The sequence below is a fragment of the Colossoma macropomum genome, unplaced genomic scaffold, assembly GCF_904425465.1.
Source record: "Colossoma macropomum unplaced genomic scaffold, Colossoma_macropomum, whole genome shotgun sequence".
Lineage (NCBI taxonomy): Eukaryota > Metazoa > Chordata > Actinopteri > Characiformes > Serrasalmidae > Colossoma > Colossoma macropomum.
In genome coordinates, this window is record NW_023495286.1 from 145,573 (window position 1) to 152,028 (window position 6,456).

Sequence of the window (6,456 nt, forward strand, 5' to 3'; positions counted from 1 at the left end):
TATACCAGAGGTGGGGACTTGAATCAGTGTCTTGGATTTGAGTTGCATGTTGACTGACTCGGGACTTGGACTTGTCCTTAAATGAATTGCATGATTGACAAAAGAATGAAGTGCTACATGCAGTAATAGAATTGTTTGAAGAAAACTTGAAGTTGTCATTGGATCTAGCTGAAGTTTTAGTAAGTTACAGATCACATTCCTGGAAAAATTTGTAAAATTGTATTTGGATTAGTTGTTGTGTTAGCCAGCTAGCTTATGAGCTATATAAACTACTGACTAACCAACTGTTTTGTTGTTTGTTCTATTTTCTTTAAAACACTTAAACACTGCATTTACTGCATGCAGGGATTCAGACTGAAGGATTTTCTATGGCTGGTTGTCTGGTAAAGACTCAAGGCTCATCTCAGACTTGCACACCAGTGACTTGAGACTCAACTCAGGCTCAGACAAAAATTTGTGATTTTGTAATTAGATTAGATTAGATTAGATTTAACTTTATTGTCATTGTGGAGAGTACAAGTACAGAGCCAATGAAATGCAGTTAGCATCTAACCAAGTGCAAAATAAAGTATTATTTACATATAAAGTGCAGAACGACGGTATAGTGGTTAAAAACGTATATAGATACGCAAGTATAAATATAATATACATATATACAGAGTGAGTGGAGAGCATACAATGAAGGTAGTATGTCCTAGTGTGTCCTGTGGGAGGACCATATGTAAAAATATGCAGAGTAAACTTGTACAGTAATTGTTGGTGCAAATATAAATAGTGCAGTAATAGACCATGCAAATATGAGTACTGCATAATGCAATAATACTAGTAATAATAATTGATATTAATAATTAATAGTTAATAATAATTTATATGAATTAAGTAATAATAATTGATCTCAATGCAAAAGATAAAGTACAAAACCTTTGGTTTTCAGTGTGCAGAAGAATATTGTCTGTGACATTGCCTTTGTGTCAATTCTTTTATTTCTGTCTGTGTACTAGGAAATAAATGTCATTGGGCAGGATGCAATCTCAACAGACACACATGTAAAAATCCTGCAGGACCAATACAAAAAGACATAACCAGATGGTCACATTGTGGAAGAGTGAATGAGAAGGACATTGCCTGGAGAAGGAAGGAGATTGCTGGTGGGATGACTGAGGATGCTGTAAACATCCATTTTTTAATAGTCCATATGAGGTTAGTCTGAATTTATTTTACATGTACATTATGTATTTTTTATTGTGAAAATTAAAACATTTCATATATAGCACATTAAAACTAAGTTAACTAACATGTTTTTTTTTTAGTTACAGTTACATCAGGAAATTGGTCACCTACATAAAGCCATGAACATATGCTGCTGCTTTCAAGTTGGCTCTGAACCCATTTCGTCCAGTGTCCTGAGAGTGGCTCAAGGGAAATCACCCTTAGCAAAACTGCACAAAGAGGCAAGAGGAGGATTCTCATTGAGGATCTCCCAGGTTAGATCTTATCATCTAATCTCACTCAAAATGTGGGATAATATTTGAAATGAGGAAAAGTGTGACCAAAGAGTATCTGTGACCAAACTTATGATTGGTACTGTCAATAAAAATCTGATTGCTCAGTAATAGTTTATTATTTTAGTATGTGTTTGACTGAAAAAGTATTACAATGTTTGTTTGTTGTTTAGGATGAGCCATCGTCACCATATCCAACAGGTCAGGTACCAGAAGTCGCTGAGTGGACATCTATTTTCCCTAAAAGTGGTCACTGCAGTGGTCAAAGTGGATGGGCTGGAGGTTTGTCGAGCTAGCGGTGTGGATGAAGGTGCTCTTGCTGCATTTTGTCTTCAACCTGGCATACCCATCTCATTTAAAGAACACTCTGATGTTTATTCAGCTGTATGTTCTGAAAATATCTGAGGATGGAGAACTCATCACAGTATCATTTTTCCTTCAGTCTTAGTTTGTTTCACACCAAAAGTAGGTCTGTATACACAAGATGATTTCTGATAGAAATACATTCAAGGCTAATATCAATTACATTACATAAACAGTACACCATGTGAGCACTTTTTCAGACAAAAAATCATGAATACTGACTGCAGATTCCATCCATCCATCATCTAAACCGCTTATCCTTCTGGGTCGCGGTGGGGTGCTGGAGCCTATCCCAGCTGTCATTGGGCGGAAGGCAGGATACACCCTGGACAGGTCGCCAGTCCATCGCAGGGCAGACAGACAGACATACACATTCACACACTCACTCACACCTAGGGGCAATTTAGCATGTCCAATCAGCCTGACTGCATGTTTTTGGACTGTGGGAGGAAACCGGAGTACCCGGAGGAAACCCACGCAGACACGGGGAGAACATGCAAACTCCACACAAATGACCCTGGTCACCCAGCCGGGAATCGAACCCAGGCCATTCTTGCTGTGAGGCGACAGCGCTACCCACTGTGCCACCGTGCCGCCCTGACTGCAGATTGTTCATTATGCATCTTAATTAATATATGTGGCTAATATATTGTGGATCTTAATTAATATATGTGGCTATTTCTCTGGCAGGTAATAGCATCACAGAGAAACCTAACCCAGAGAAAATAAACACTAAAAAAATCCAACTTACTAAATGTTAGGCAAATTTGAAAAATACAGTTGGTCCAACTTTCTCATGAAAATTTTATCGACTCAACACCTTTGCTGTGTTTATGCCATCTCATTGCAGGCACGCTGCCTGAACTATTTAAAGTTGATCTAACATTTTACAGGAGTCGCACATGCGCGCTCAAGTACTTAGGCGGGGCAGCTGTTGAGCAAACCCAGTAGCGTAACTGATTCTCTATAAAAATGGCGCCACATAATGGAGAAAATAAAAACTGCACATTGGCTACACAGTCGGCTCAAACTTGGCTGCTGTGCAGCAGACACAGCAAAGAGTTGACATTGGCACATCAGAATCAGCCCGGGTATGAGTGAGGCTCGGTATTTGATGTGTGGCAAAAAATTACGAGCAGGTCCCACCCGTTCTGAGGAGAATAGGTTCCACCCATTCTGAGGTCCATGCTGTGACCAACGTTTCACCATGGAGGTGGGAACTGTGCACCTAGAGCCGCTTCTGGAAACTTCAGAAGGATTCAAAATGCATTTGGTAAGTAAATTATTAGTTTATTTGACGTAGCAATTGTTTTCAATTGGATACTTACTCAAGCCTAAATCCTATAATTTCTGAGTGTTGAACTCTCTAACTCTAAAAACAAAAATAAGCATCAATTGCTAACAGTTAAGTTATCGAGCCATCATATAAAATTTGGGTAGGGTAACGTTAGCAAGTCACTTCTTTTTAGATGACTGTTTGCTCGTACAAAAGTACTTTTTTAAAGTGTGACTGTGTTGAATTTCTGGTGTAATGTGTGGTGTCTGGTGCGTACACTTAGAGTTGCTAGGTAACTAGCTAGTGAACTAGCTAATTAACCTAGCTCCATACGTGTAAGCTTAGGCTAAGTTAATAGCTCTGCTGGAAGACCAGTTCATTTCAGCTAACCTGTGCTAACCCATAATGAATAAAGGCTCAAATCTGAATGGGAGACATAGAGTGACTGATGTTGGAGTGACCGAAAAGCGGAAACTAGGCTCTGTGATGTGTGGGGCTGTTAATAGGCTCACACACCATAGAGCAGATTTGATGCTTCCCCCACATGATTTTAGAGGATAAAAACAGAAATCTGGGGGAGAGATTGATACTGGTACAGTTAAAACAGTAGGTTAATGAGTTGAACTAAGCTGCGATTTGGTTACTAGCTGCCAAGCCATCATACTTAGCTAAACATTCTATATCAGGCTAAAGTTTGTGAAATCTCTGTTCTCTCTTCTCTTCATGTCAATATTTTAAGACTTATTCAAGTATCTGCTCTTTTTGTGGTTACCTATATGTGTTCTACATCTACCATCAGCATTCCTCAGGTATGAAAGCAACTTTTATTTACCTCTCTTTCTTTGACATGTTGCTGGTTTGTTTACACTCATTTTTCAGTTGTAATCAACTAAAATGAATATGTCTGTCTTTTATTGAAATCAGTGTTTTAAACTTTACTAGTATGTCTGTGTTTCTCTCTCTCTCATAACTGACTATTCACTGACTGTAATAACCTTTTGGGAAATAACAGTATTGTGACATTTTTACATGTTTTCTCCTGGAGGGTGCGCATACATATATCTGCTTAAATTATTGTTATATTATTAAGTATTATGTGTTTACTTACAAAATGTTTTGCTTTTAAAGTAAACTTTAATTAGAAATCGTAACGTATAGAAACTTTTTTCATTTTATTTATTTATTTGCAAAAATCATTATGTTTCAAGATTATGGCTAAACAAGAATTTTATCATATAAATAATTGTGTTTAATATGACTATGGACAAGACAAATCATGGAATCATTGCTGCTGTAGGCTGATTGTATTTGGAGTTCAGTAGCTGTTTTTATCAGAGAGATAAATTGAGCGTGCTGCAGTTAAATGCCTTTCTATATTCTATAAGGTTATCTGTCCAAGCAGATTGGAATACTTCTAGGTTAGTCAGGCACCATTTACACTCTAGTTGTCTGTTTTAAAGCTTGAGTATGATCCATTGTACTATGTGGTAAGCTTTTACTGCCTTATTCTTTTACTTTTTAATGGAGCCACCTTATCTATAGTAGAATGAAAAGTATCCTCTAAGCAATCGGTCATGATATCTAATTCAGTAGGTTGGACAGATGATAGAAGCTGGTAGCTCTGGGAGGTTTCAATAAAGCTACTAGATATGGAGCATGTTATATCAGACTTCACACGATAGCATCAAGATGAACATATATTAGGATTAAGTGGATTTCATATGACATGGGGTGATGATTTAAGACTGCTGTGCTCTGGGGATGAATGGCTAATTGATCTGTGCTTGCACCAAAGATTATAATGAAGTCAAGAATGTGTGAACTGCACATTGATTGAACTAGATTGATGTTGATTAGATAAGAAAACAAACATTTCAATGTTTTCAAGTTTTGTTTAATTTAGGAAACAAACAGTTTCAATTGAGTGGAACAAAAGTGGATGTAAACATCATATATGATTGTTTTTGTATATTCTGTTAAAATTTCACTTTATTGACAGACTAGCTATCTGTAATCTTGGGAGAAAAAATTGTGAAATTCTGAGATCGGCTCTACAATCAGCATTCTCCACCTTGAAAGAGCTGGACCTCAGTAACAATAACCTGCAGGAATCAGGAGTGGAGCAGATCTGACCTCATCTGGTAGTTTGTTCCAACAGTTAATAGCATAATGACTGAATGCTGCCTCAGCCTCATTGGTTCCGATTTTAGGCACTACTAACTGACTGGTCCTGAGTGATCTGAAAGGTCTATTGGATTTGTATACTTTAAGCAGTTCAGCAGAGTATTTTGCTCTAAGGCCATTCAGAGGTTTAACTACAATAAGAAGCACTTTAATGTCAATACTGTAGATAGCTGCTGCAGTGACTTGTAAGCATTGTAGCAGCTGCTTTTTGTTGCATTTATCTCCAGGGGTAGCTTATGTACAAAAGGTACCCCACTGGTGCCAGCAATCAAAAATGAAGCTAATAAAAATCCCAGAGCAAGCTCAAAGCCTCCTGACTCTAGTAAAATAGTATTTCTGACAAACTTCAAAAGCCTGGGGGTATAAACCCTCCTGAATATTCTAGAATGCAGGTCCAGCTCTCTGGTATTTCTGCACAAAACCAGTATTTTTGACAAACTTTAAAAGCCTGTGGGTATAAACTCTCCTGGATGTTCTAGAATGCAGGTCCAGCTCTCTTTGATTTCTAGATAAACGTCCAAGAGCCCCCTTCCATCTATTGCCTGCAAGGATGATAAAGAAAATTGGGTCTCTTACCGCTGTACATGTTATCATATGCTGTGAATCTTTTTTCCTTGTGAATTACAAGAGTCAGGAAATTTGAGATGCAGCCATAAAGTCTTTTTTGAGAGTGTACTGTCCAAACATATTCAGGAGATCAATTCAAGAACAGTTTAGCCAATTATTTTCAGTTCATAAACTGTCATAAATGGAATACTTTTATTTTCCGAACTATGAGAAAAGAACTTCAGGAATAACAAGAGAAACAAGAATAAAAATGAAATTAAATTAAACAAGTTGTCAAATTTATTTATATAGCACTTTATACAACAGGTGTTCAAGAAATTTTGAGAGGAGCCAAGACTCCCAAGAACCCATCTTCCACTGGTCTACACCAAATAGCAAAAAAAAAAAAACACAAAAGTAATATGAACATAATTATATCGATTAGAATGGTAAATATATAGGAGAAAAGGAAAAAAAGAAAGCCACCTGTCATTGCATAGATCTATTCATATGAACCTAATGACTGTCAGTACAAAAATATGAAAAGCTATAGAATATTGAGAGGCAGGGGAAGCAATGTGTATG